Source organism: Spermophilus citellus (genome assembly GCF_964194105.1).
Source record: "Spermophilus citellus genome assembly, chromosome: 9".
In the NCBI taxonomy this organism is placed as follows: domain Eukaryota; kingdom Metazoa; phylum Chordata; class Mammalia; order Rodentia; family Sciuridae; genus Spermophilus; species Spermophilus citellus.
This window is the reverse complement of record NC_138191.1, coordinates 50372645-50384678: the sequence shown is the minus strand read 5'-3', so window position 1 is coordinate 50384678 and position 12034 is coordinate 50372645. Positions and strand designations below refer to the sequence as shown.

General features: G+C 39.2%; 2 protein-coding genes across 2 annotated transcripts in view; one reads left to right on the top strand and one right to left on the bottom strand.

Moving 5' to 3' along the window:
• The window catches only part of LOC308657319 (rho GTPase-activating protein 29-like), a gene marked incomplete at its 3' end in the record, with an annotated part of 85903 nt that extends 77045 nt beyond the window's left edge, over window positions 1-8858 (bottom strand). The window contains exons 1-3 of the mRNA XM_081308883.1: window positions 8702-8858; window positions 5339-5404; window positions 4149-4318 (exon numbers count right to left, since the gene is read on the bottom strand). The remainder of the gene's footprint in view (window positions 1-4148; window positions 4319-5338; window positions 5405-8701) is intronic.
• A 261-nt stretch (window positions 8859-9119) lies between these two features.
• Window positions 9120-12034, top strand: part of SLC35A3 (solute carrier family 35 member A3) — a gene marked incomplete at its 3' end in the record, with an annotated part of 131451 nt that continues 128536 nt past the window's right edge. The window contains exon 1 of the mRNA XM_081308878.1: window positions 9120-9230. The remainder of the gene's footprint in view (window positions 9231-12034) is intronic.

The following is a 12034-nucleotide window of genomic DNA, read 5'->3' as shown; positions in this document are numbered from 1 at the left end:
ATTGCTGAGGCTGACCTTGAACTTATGATACTCCCCACTCATTGGGATTACAGGCATGCAGCACAGCTTCCAGCTCACTTTTAAATTAAAAGGATTATTTTATTAATCTCCCCTGACTTGTGTTTAAAGTAATTTTATATCATGCTAATCAATTTTAAGCATAAAAACTGCATTACTGAAATAATAACTGTTCTGCAAGTCCAAAATTCTTGGTTTATAATAGAATTATAAAGTGCCTCTCCAAAAGAAAAACCATCATTTATCTATTGTATAAGTCCAAAATCTTAAGTTGTTCAACAAGTCTCAGAAAAACATTTCTGGAAACAACCCATAATTGAAAAGAAATTACTTGTGTTTTTACTATTTTATTATTGTCTCTAGTATTTTTCTTCTCAAATGGAAATTCACATCCTCTATACATTGCTTTAGAGTCAGCCATTCTGTGCAGCCTTAAACTAAATATTCCTAAAATCCCATTCATGCATTCTCTTCAAAGTGTGGTTCCAGACTGAATGATATTTTAATCTGCAGTGGTGACATCAACTATATTGTTAATTTTTTTAGTTTAGGTAACCTACTTTTTATAGGACAACATGGGTCTACTATGAAAACACTTGACAAAGTCTTGAGACCTGGATTTTTGTTGTTTGGGGGATTTTTGTTGTTTGGATTTTTTTTCTACCCTCTGCATCTAGTGGGTAGAGGCCAAAGATGCTACTAAATAGCCTACGTGCACAGGAGAGCCCCCTCAACAAAGAATTATCAGCCCCAAATGGTTAACAGTGCCAAAGGTTAAGAGACCTATTCTAGATTCAACTATCACTTTGTAAGCTTTAGGACAGAGAAACATGTTAAATTATGACACACAACAAAATGAGGACTGTGGGCCATTCAATTGGACAAACAAAATTTCTTCAACAAATTAAGCTGCAAGAAAACAGGTGGAACAATAAATCCCTAGATTTAAAAAATCCTTGGGCTGGGGTTTTGGCTCAGTGGTAGAGTGCTTGCCTAGCACGTGTGAGACACTGGGTTTGATCGTCAGCACCACATAAAAAAATAAAGACATTTTTAAAAAGAGTGATAGGTATTAAAAAAATCCTTAAAACATATATCAAGGGCCAGGGTTGTGGCTCAATGGTAGAGTGCTTACCTAGCAAGCGTGAGGCATTGAGTTCAATCCCCGGCACCACGTTAAAAAATAAATAAAATAAAATAAAGGCATTGTGTCCATCTACAACTAAAAATACATTTTTAAAAAAATAATATATATATATATATTATTTTTATATATATTATATATATATTTTTTATATATATATTTATATATATATATTTTATATATATATATATTTTTATATATACCAAGTGCAAGAATTAATAAGACCAGACTACTTATCCTTCCATGGTAATAAACAATAGTAAACTGCACAAAATAAACATTGTTTTCAGACACTGAAATACACACAGCACAGAATTGTAATCCCTGAAAGAGAAAATCATAAGCAAATGAGGGAAGCCTTACAATCTCCCCAACTTTCTGCCTAAACGCACAGACCAAAAACAGAAAGGGGAAAGGCAGGCAGAGTTTGGCAGTCTTGGTAAGAGATAGATCATAGTTCTAGGGAACTTCATAGAACAGATACAAGAGGGAGAATGTGGAAGGAGGAAGAGCTCTAAGAATTCACATAGGGAATTCCTTAATTCTCTTGCTGAATATCAAGATACACACTTGTAGGACAAAACTCCAAAAGGATGGGCAAAGAATTTCAAGAGGGCTGGAGCTATACAATTCCCAGGTTCCCTGAAGACCTGGGAGACCTATGAGTTCTTATTTGCCAGAGCAGAGTGACCCACTGAACTGCTGAGAGCCATAGCCAAGTAAGAATGACACATGGCATTTTTGGTTGAAAGGTGACCCTGCTCAGGGATTAGGATGGCTCCAGGTTTAGGGTGGATCCTGCTGGATTAGGGTGGCCCAAGGTTTACAGTGGATCCTGCTGGGAATAGGGCGTATCTTGCTGCCTCAGGCACCCGCTCCTTGAGTTCCCATGGAGTTCTCGCAGGGTTCTGAGAGTATTGGTACACAGAGCTGGGGGGAGGGAGTGTATTTTCCCAGAACGTGTGTATAGAGTATCGGTGAGAGTTCAGGAATAAAGAGTTGCTGTTGGAATCTACAAGGCTTTTGGGGTGGCTCAGTTATTTTGTGCCCAGCCAGACTGTGGCACTGAACACCCAAGTGGAGATCTCAGAAACACATGTCCTTAGTACATCTAGCTATAATGAAAACTATCCCAGTGAAGTTTCAAACAAGCACATTTTGTAATTTCTTTTTTAAAAGTTGGTTGAAAACATACACAGTAACAATGTGTTATGGCATTCATGACATATATAGAAGTAAAATGAATGAAAATGGCCTAAAGAAGGAGAAAATGAAAAACATAGGAAGCTTGTTATATGTGAAATAGCACAGTATTATTCAAAGATACACTATAATAACTTAAAAGTGTAGGTTAAAATTTTCAGCAGTACAATTAATAAGTCAATAGTAAGCATAAATACAATTTAAAAATCTAATCCAAAGACAGCAGTATAAGAAAAAGAAGCCAATAGTACATGGGACAAATGAAAAACAGCAAAGTGGCAGCCTTAAATCCAATAATGTCAATAATTAAATATACTTTAAATGCCCCTATAAAAAGGCAGATATCAGATTGAGTAAAAAAATAAGATCTGGGGCTGGGGTTGTGGCTCAGCAGTAGAGCACTCACCTAGCACATGCGAGGCCCTCGGTTCGATCCTTAGCACCACATATAAATAAATTAATAAAGTAAAGGTATTGTGTCCAACTACAACTAAAACATAAATATTTTGAAAGAAATAAGAATAAGATCTGACTACCCCTTGCATATAAAAACAGACTTGAAATATAAAGAAACATATATTGAAAGTAAAACAACAGAAAAAGATATGCCATATAAGTACTAATCACAAGAAAGCTAAAGTGGCTCTGTTATATCAGATAATAAATGTTCATTGTGATTACAATTTTAATTTTCCCTGAGTGCAATGTTTCAGCACAAAAAGTAAATAATAAATGAGTCATTTCATCCTAAAGTCAAAATGATCCTAAAAGTATATGCACCTAAAAATAGAGATCCAGGATATTTATAAGGCAAAATCTGACAGAAATATAAAGGAAAACAGAAAAAATCCAAATGTTACTTAAAATAGCAACAGTTCTCTCAGTAATTAACACAACAAACAGCTCCAAAGATTATTAGGAATATAGAGGATTTTAACAATACTACCTACCTATTTGACCTGACAGACATTTACAGAAAATACCACTAAACAATGGCATTCTTTTCAAATGCATATGGAATATTTACTAAAAGAGATCCTATGGAAGACCATTAAAAAATTTCATAAATTTAAGAGGACTGAAATCATATAGTATATGTTCTCTGACCCAAACAAAATTAAATCCAAAATTAATAACAGAAAAATATATGTGGAATCCACAAATATTTGGAAATTATAAAACATCCTTAAAATAACCCATGGGTCAAATTTCCACAAGGGAAATTTTAAAGTATTCTGAACTGAACAAAAAAAATGCATTTCAAAATATGGAGATTTTTACAGTAAAAACTATGGTTAGAGAAATATACAGCTTTAGATGTTTTATAAAAAAGGAAGGGTCTAGGGGCTGGGATTATGGATCAGCACCACATAAAAAATAAAGGCATTGTGTTGTTTCCATCTACACCTAAAAAAATAAATGTTAAAAAAAAAAAAAGGAAAGGTCTGGGGCTGGGAAAGGACCTCAGTGGTAGAGCACTTGCCAGCACACTCATAGACCTGGATTCAATCTCTAATATGGCAAAATAAATAAATAAATAAAATTTAAAAGGAAGAGCTTAAATCAGTAATTCCAAGCTTTCCAAAAAGTCTCTCTGCTCATCCCTGTTGGACAGAAACCTGTATCTTCTTGTCTCATGCAGTGCTGTTACATCCCTATGATAAGGTAGTCAAGGTGGATGTGGCCATACTGGGTACCTGTCCACCAGGTCTCTTTTTAACTCTGGCAAAGTAAGTGTTGTTGCCATCAGTGACCCCTTCATTGACCTCAACTGCACACCTACCTGTTACACCCATGGGGAATTCAATGACACAGTTAAGGCTGAGAACACAAAGCTTGTCATCAATGGAAAGTCCACCTCCATTTTCAAGACCAAGAACCCACCAACATCAAATGGATGATGGTGCTAAATATGTTGTAATGTCTACTGGTATCCTCACTACCATGGAGAACCTAGAAAACAGAGAGAATTACATCCAAAGTAAAAAAAAATGATAAAAACATAAATCAATGTAACCAAAAAGCTAGTTGTTTGAAAAGATCAATTCAATTGATAAATATCTAGCTAGACTATATGTTTATTTAGTCTTGTAATCACAAACATTTTTTAACGATTTTTTCCCTGAGTGCAATGTTTTAAAAAAGCAAGGGACATTCTAATGCATTATAATGAATAATTTATAAGGATAACAATTAAAAATGTTAATACACATCAGTAAGAAACATTAATTTACAGAACAAGATTTAACAAAGAAAACAGTGAGGCCTTTGCCATGATTCACGAGCCCATTACATTACCTCGTACATACCAGGAATCCAGTTACAAGTCAGGCATACATAAGGTAAATGGTCATTTCAGAGAAGCAGAAATCAAAGACATTAATCAATGCCTGCACAGTAGCTACAGAGTTATAAATCTGCAGTATGCACAAAGGAACAAGTGTTTCTAGCACATTCCTCTTTCATGTTTTAAAGGAGTCTGGATTTCAGGGTGGTTATAGACAGGTACTTTTATATTAACATTTACAATAATAATCATATACTGACATTTAATGAAATATTGTTCCTTATTGTTCACTATAGAAATTATTTCTAGGGACTATATTATTGGAGGGGATATTCTATCTAAGTAATTTACCAATCAAAGCTGACTGATAATCATTCTTCCACTAGACCAATATCAATAGAAAGAAGACACTACTGGTGAGGAAACTAGTGGGAATTCAGCATGAGAATCCCATCATCTTGTCTAGGTGAAGAGTTGCCTGCAGAGTCCAGATTTTTTTTTTTTTTTTTTTTTTTTTTTTTTTTTGCTTTATGCTTAATTCAGCTGGATCAGATTGTCATCTCAGCAACTCAGCCACAAGGGGTTTGATGGCTATTTGACTTCCCTCCCAAACTTAGGAAGTTAACTTCCTGCTTACTTCACTTCCCTTTTGACCTGCAGGATTTCTGCAGTCACTTTCCACTTACCCTGACCAAATCTGGGCTGATTTGGGAACTCCACTCATTCAAGGTCTTTTGGATACAATCTTGAAGCTGCAAAAAGAATGCATTTTTAAACTGTTAATCAAACTGATTCACTCACCCTACATCTACAATAAGAATGCATAGTTTGGTAAATTAAGCAGGGGAAAAAAAACATCAATACAATTTATCACACAAACCTAAAGTTTAATTCTACAAGGTTTTTGTTGCCTTCAACAGATAAATTCAGACCTGGTTTTTATTCTACTCATAATTCCAAACATTCTTGACCCCAAAACAAGTCTAATTATTTTTACACTGTTTTTGTATCAAGGAAACTTTAAACTTCTAAAACTTAGAAGCATTCATAAAGAAACAAAAAATGGAGCTGGGGTTAGGGCTCAGAGATAGAGCACTCGCCTAGCATACATGAGGCACTCGATTCAATCCTCAGTAACACATAAAGTAAAATAAAGACATTGTGTCCACCTATAACTAAAAAATAAATATTAAAAAAAGAAACAAAAACTGATTTCAAGAATAAGGTTATATGGCTGGTTGTAGCCATAGTAGTAAAGTGCTTGTGTCAGTTTTTATCATAGGAAATTGTTGTTTAGAAGGAAATTGTTGTTTTAGAAACTAACCTTCTAAACAACAATTTCCTATGATAAAAACTGACACAAGCACTTTACTACTTCTTAATATAGAAATCAAAGGGAAAACTAGTTAATCAATTTAAGGGCACACAGCCACTTATGTTAGGATTTATAATCTACAACAATAATTTATAAGCTATCCATAGTAACTTACTTGAATTTAAGTTACAAGGTGTGTATATTCTTATGCAAAATGTATTTCTAATCAACTTGAAGTCAGAGATAAAAATTAGTTGATAATCTTACCAGATAAATCAGTAACTGTTGAGGAAGCAAGACTGACTAAGTTAACAATTTTATTAGCACTGCTTTGGCTCAAATTGTGGGAGAATTCAAAGAAATTTTTCTCAGGATGATTCATTTACATAGAAGGCTTTCCTGATGAATTCTTGAATTCAGAACGAAGTATTCACCCCTTTTCTGAAACCATTTCTTTAATTAATATTGGTTTCTGCAAAATTCAGGATAAATTGAAAAGTTTAAAGTTATGATTATAAATAAATTCACTGACTATATTACAAACTGAATGATTTTTAATTTTGTAAGTTACATGTTATCTATATTGACTGAATATTAACGTTACGCCTTTTTGTTTCCTGCTTTCTTCATCATCACATACACAGTATCACGAAAGATAACTATCATCACAGTGTAGTGTATATTAGATCCAGAATGGCTTAAGAATCTTAAAAATACTACAATTCAACTGATCAAATACTCAACAACAGAAAGGGCAAAACAATCTTACAATGACTCCTATATAAACAATATTTGACCCTAGTTTCAATCCTCAGCACTGTCATAAATAAGTAAATACAATTTGTAAAATATTTGAGTTCATAAAACTCTAGTGAAACACAAAAATATGGGGAAAAATCATAGAATCAAAAAAGCATTAGAACTAGAAAACATTTTTTAAGAATTGAACACTATCGAATGTGTAAATTTTTAACAATGAATGATTTTTTTCACTTTCTTTAATCTCTTCAATGAGGTTGAGCTGTTTCAACTGGTACATCCCATTCTGGAGCTCTCTATGAAAAATTCTTTACATAGAAATTAAACATGCCTATCCTACTCTAATTAAACTGTTATAGTTTCCCTACAATATGCTGCTATTTCTTCACATTTTCCTCAAATGTCCTAGGATCTTTAGTTTTGTTCTACTCTGACAAGGCACCCCAAACAAAACACTACAGACCAGAATTAATCCTCTGAACAATGTTTTTCAGAAAACTGTGTGCATCAGCGCACACTGTCCCAGTGTAGTTCAGTGGTAGAGCCCTTGGATAGATGTGTGAGACCCTGAGTTTCATCCCCAGCATCCTGTTAAAAAAAAAAAAATTAAAAACAGGATAGAAAAAAAATGAGATGGCTCAGTAAAAAAGAGTTAACATCTTTTTTGAGATCTCTGTTTCAGACATATTGATACACACATATAAATATATAATTATGAACTGCATGGGTAAAATACATTACCATTTGGAGTAAAAAAAAAAAATTTGAAAGCCACTACTCTACAATGTGTTATAGTGATATAACAGAAAAAAACTCACCAATATCATCAAAATACCTGCAAAACTTCCAGCTACCTTGGTCATGACTATCACTGCTGAAAGAAATTAAGGCTCTATGTAACAAATATAGAAATACTTATCTTTCAGAGAAAGAGTCAAAGTGGGTGGTTTAAACAAAGTTGGAACCCAAACATAGAATAGGATAGGGATTCTGATGCATATTAAAGTGACAACCAAGAGTTCTCACTTCCTAAAGGTTGCTGGTTCCCCACACATGCCAACTGCTACTTACTGCAGGGTCTGTGGACAACAGCTCTCTATAAAAATAGCTAAAAGTGACTCTGAACAGCTGATAACCTGACAGTTGAGGCAATTGGTTCTTTTAATCAAGGCATCTTTCTGATAGAACCAGGTTATATGGAGATAAACTCTCCTAGGTTGAGTATTTTCATATATAATCTCTTAATTTTCACAACAACCTGATGAGGAAGGTAGCATCCAACTTCAAAGCTTCTTTCCTAAAGTCGCATGGCTCCTAAAGTTTTTGTTTTATTATTTTTACATTTAACCAACACATCATAAACGTACAAAGTCATTGGGAATTTTTTTCAAGTACTAAAATTATTCCGTGCCAAAAATTACTTGTGCAGTCAATAGATGACTACTCACTGGCTCAGAAAGAGTCAGCAACAAAGGAGTAACAAGTGCATACTTCCAGATTAACATCTGCCACCTCCAACTAACTAGTGATCAGCCTTCGGGAAAATAAAATGAGGCAGATTAACATCCAGTAAGAAAAAAATACGTGTCTACGCCCAAACCAAATTTGAGTTGTTTCGTCATTTGCTTCACAGCAATAGATTAATACCAACATGATCACAAAGTTAGGCGTATTGTGAATATTATTTCATTTACCAAAAGTTAATCTTTCGAATATTCCTTTCGAAAGGAAAGGGTGGGGAAGAGAGCAAGAGATTGAGAGAGGCACCCAGCCACTTACTGGCGCTCCCCGACTCCCCTGCCAGCGCGTCTCGGAGTTCTGCTATCCACCTCGAACAGTGGCAGAGGCGGCACTGGGTGTGCAGCTGCACCTGCTGAGTTTTTAGGACGCTCGGCCCCAGGCGGCAGGCATGGACAAGAGGTTCCACTGACCCTGGCCGCAGTCCCCGGCGGCGCCCAGGCGTGCTCTCCCTCACCTGCCCTGGCCCGCGGCCTGCCCCAGAACCTGGGTTTGCGCGGACGCTGCTGGCCGGCCCTCACCTCCTCGCTGTGCATGGAAGGACAGTTCCTCTGCAGACGGCCCAGCTCAGCGGGTTCCCGGCCTGCAGGTGCAGGGTGCGTGCTCGCGCCAGGAGCGCCCCAGCCGCGCGGCGGTCGGTGCCCACGCAAGCGGCCACCAGAGGGGGCAGGCGACGGGCGAGCGAGAAGACGGCCGCCTCGCAGGGCGTGGTGCCCGAGGCCGCAGGGGCGAGCGCTAGGCTTTCGACCCCGCGCGGCGGGAAGCCGAAGTGCTCTCGGGTGGGAGGAGGCCGGACAGCTGCTGAGCGGTTGCCGGAGGAAGAGGTGCTGAGGCTTCGGCTCCGCTGCTGAGTCTCTGGCTTCTGCAGCAGGAGAGCTGACTCCAAACTGAGGAAGCTGTTTCCTGGAAGACAACGACTAAGTAGAAATCCCGACGGGGCAAAGTGCTTCTTAACGGCTACTAGTCTCGCGGCTAGTTGGGTCAAGGTGAGAACCCGCAGCGGGATTCCAGACCGAGGTGATTATCCCTGGCTGGCGGTGGGCGGGCGCAAGGGCCGAGAGCACTGACGACGCGGCTGCCAGAGCTGCACGCGCCAGGGCTCCCCCTGCAGATGTCAGGACTAAGCGCCCGACTTAGCCCGCGCCCCTGGCGGGCTTCTGGCATTTAAGGCCCTGCTCCTCCACCAAGGGCGGCTGCGCTGCCGGGTTCTTCACAACCCCCTTAAAAGGACCGCTAAAAGGTCTGCCAAGGCTTTGAAATACCAGCTAGTTTTGGTTCTGGTGGACAGGTTTTAATGCACAAGTGCCCTTTCTCTGCTTTGCCATCCCCAAGAATCTTCCTCCAAACTGCTAATTTTTCTTTTAGTTTTTTTTTTTTAATATTTATTTTTTAGGTGTAGTTAGACACAATGCCCTTATTTTATTTATTTATATGTGGTGCTGAGGATCGAACCCAAGGCCTCGCACGTGCCAGGCAAGCGCTCCACCGCTGAGCCATGACCCCAACCGCTAATTTTCCTAAATTAATTAAACGTCTATTAATTTATCCTTGTATAGTATGAAGCCAAAGACTAAGACTTAATCTCAACCCACTCTCAGGGTCTTAGCCACCACCTAACCCTGCCCTTTACAGGCTCCGGGAACATCCAGGCCTGTGAGATGGCACTTTGCTCAAAGTTGCAATTTGGCATAGAGTCGGAGCTAGAACTGCAGTCCCCTGGTGATTTCCTTTACCCTGCCAGGCCTTGAAACCCCTACTTGTTTCTGGCAAATTGACACATTGAGAACTTTAGGTGGAGGAATTTGCAGTCTAGATGTGGTACTTGTGGGTGAACAAGTGAGAGTGCAGCCTGTGGATGTTCTGTGCCTGACCTGACAAGGGTGCCTTAAGGGGTCGGCCAGACCAGCAGGTTACTTATTCAGCCAGTGTTTGTTAAGTTTTTGCCCAGAACTAGAGGCAACTGTGGTAAATACTACAGCTCTTGCCAACAAGAAGAGCCAACAGTCTGGCGGGGACACTGACACACAATCAGGCAACCATTCTATAAGTGATGTTTCTTCAGATGGCCTCAGGGTGATCTAGAAGCAGTGCTGATGGTATCTAACCCACGGGTGCTCAGGAAGAATTCGGCAGGGAATATTTAGGCAGTGGAAAACAAAGAATATGCTGTGAGGCAGGTGTAGGGTGAGAAGCCCCAGATTAGAGAGCTCATCACACCTAGTTTAGTGCCTGGAGCAAGATCTGGAAGAGGGGCACAGGATGGAGAGGGAAACAGAGCCAGGTCATGTGTGTTTCAGTGAAGACTCTGGACATTTTCATGAGAGCAGCAGGACCTGAGACCCTAGTCTGATCTCTTGCTTGCAATGTGTGAGAGACAAACTGAATCCAAGGTGAATCCACAAGTCACAAAGTTTTTCTAAGAGCTCTGGGAGCAAGACCTATAGGCCAGAGATTATAGCTAAACTTGGCATTTCACAGTGAACACTGAACCAGCTTTTTACCTTCCACATGATTCAGTTTCAGAAACTGGAGCAAGGGAAGCTCTCCGGCATCCTTCTGCTCTGTACTTCATTCCCTGCCATAGGTTTGGACAGAAACTAAGTAGATGGCTCTGCTCGGGACTAGTGTTGTCACTAGCCATGCTGCAGAGAAGGATTCAGACCTTGAAAGCTAATGCCATATATTGTGTAGCTTTTAGTTTTTCTAAACAGGACTATCTTCTTCTAAGTTTTTATTATGAAAGTAATAAAAAAAATATTTTAAAAGTTAAACGGCCCAGAAGTATATACAATAGAAAGAATTTCCTGCCTCCTCTCATAATCTCACTTTCCCTCCCGCAAAACATAATCTTTCCAGATTCTAAAAGAGATATATGTGTATACATTTCCTGTAGTACTGTCCTTCACCCAAGTAAAAACAGGCCTTCAGGACTCTCAAAATGTCCCCCAGTTTTTTCTGGAAGTCCCTAAAATGGTGCTTTATGTGTCCACATGCCTATGTGTTGGATGTCGCTCCGCGTGGTGACTTCTCTGTTCTCTTCCCCCATCTTGTTCCCACTCCTGTGTGTCTGAGGTTCACAGAGCTTGGAAGAGTTCATGGAAGTCTTCATGCCCCAGGTGCTGTCTCCAGCTATCTTCTCCTCTCCAGGCTCTGGTAGGCAGAGTGAGATGCTGGGTTTCAGGCAGAAGTGGGAAGAGAACTGTCTCTTCATTGCATGTCAGTATCCTTCGTCATCTGAGTCTCTCAGTCTGCTCTACTTAGATCCTGAGCCTCAGGGGGTCTCTACTGAATCTCCTTTCAGCTTCTGATGGATTGTCTCATCTAAAAAGTCCAATAGGATTATTTTGAAAGCTTTCAGATTATAACAGAAACCAGACAAATTGGTGTTCCTCCCATTCCTATCCTGTGCTTTAAGCCTTCTCTGATTGCAGTAGGAGGTTTCAGAGTCACAGCTTTTGCAACATGATTATTAAAGCAAGGGGCAGTCAGAATTTATAAGCTGAGATGGCAATTTGAGAAGAGGAAGGACGCAATTTACCCTTCTGCATACACTCTCTGAGAGGAGCCAGCCAGATGCACCAGGGCTGTTCATGTAGCTGTGAAGGCAAAGGGCAGCCCAGCTGGCTGAGTGTCTCTGTGTATGTGTGAATACATTGATTTTCTGAAACTCACCTCTGCTGCTTGCTGTCTGAAAGCTCATTCTGTGTCTCTGATTGGGGTTTCCAAGTGGAGGGCATTTTGGAAAGGGTGAGGGTATGGCAAGGGGCCCCTGACCTTTGGTTTTGGTCTT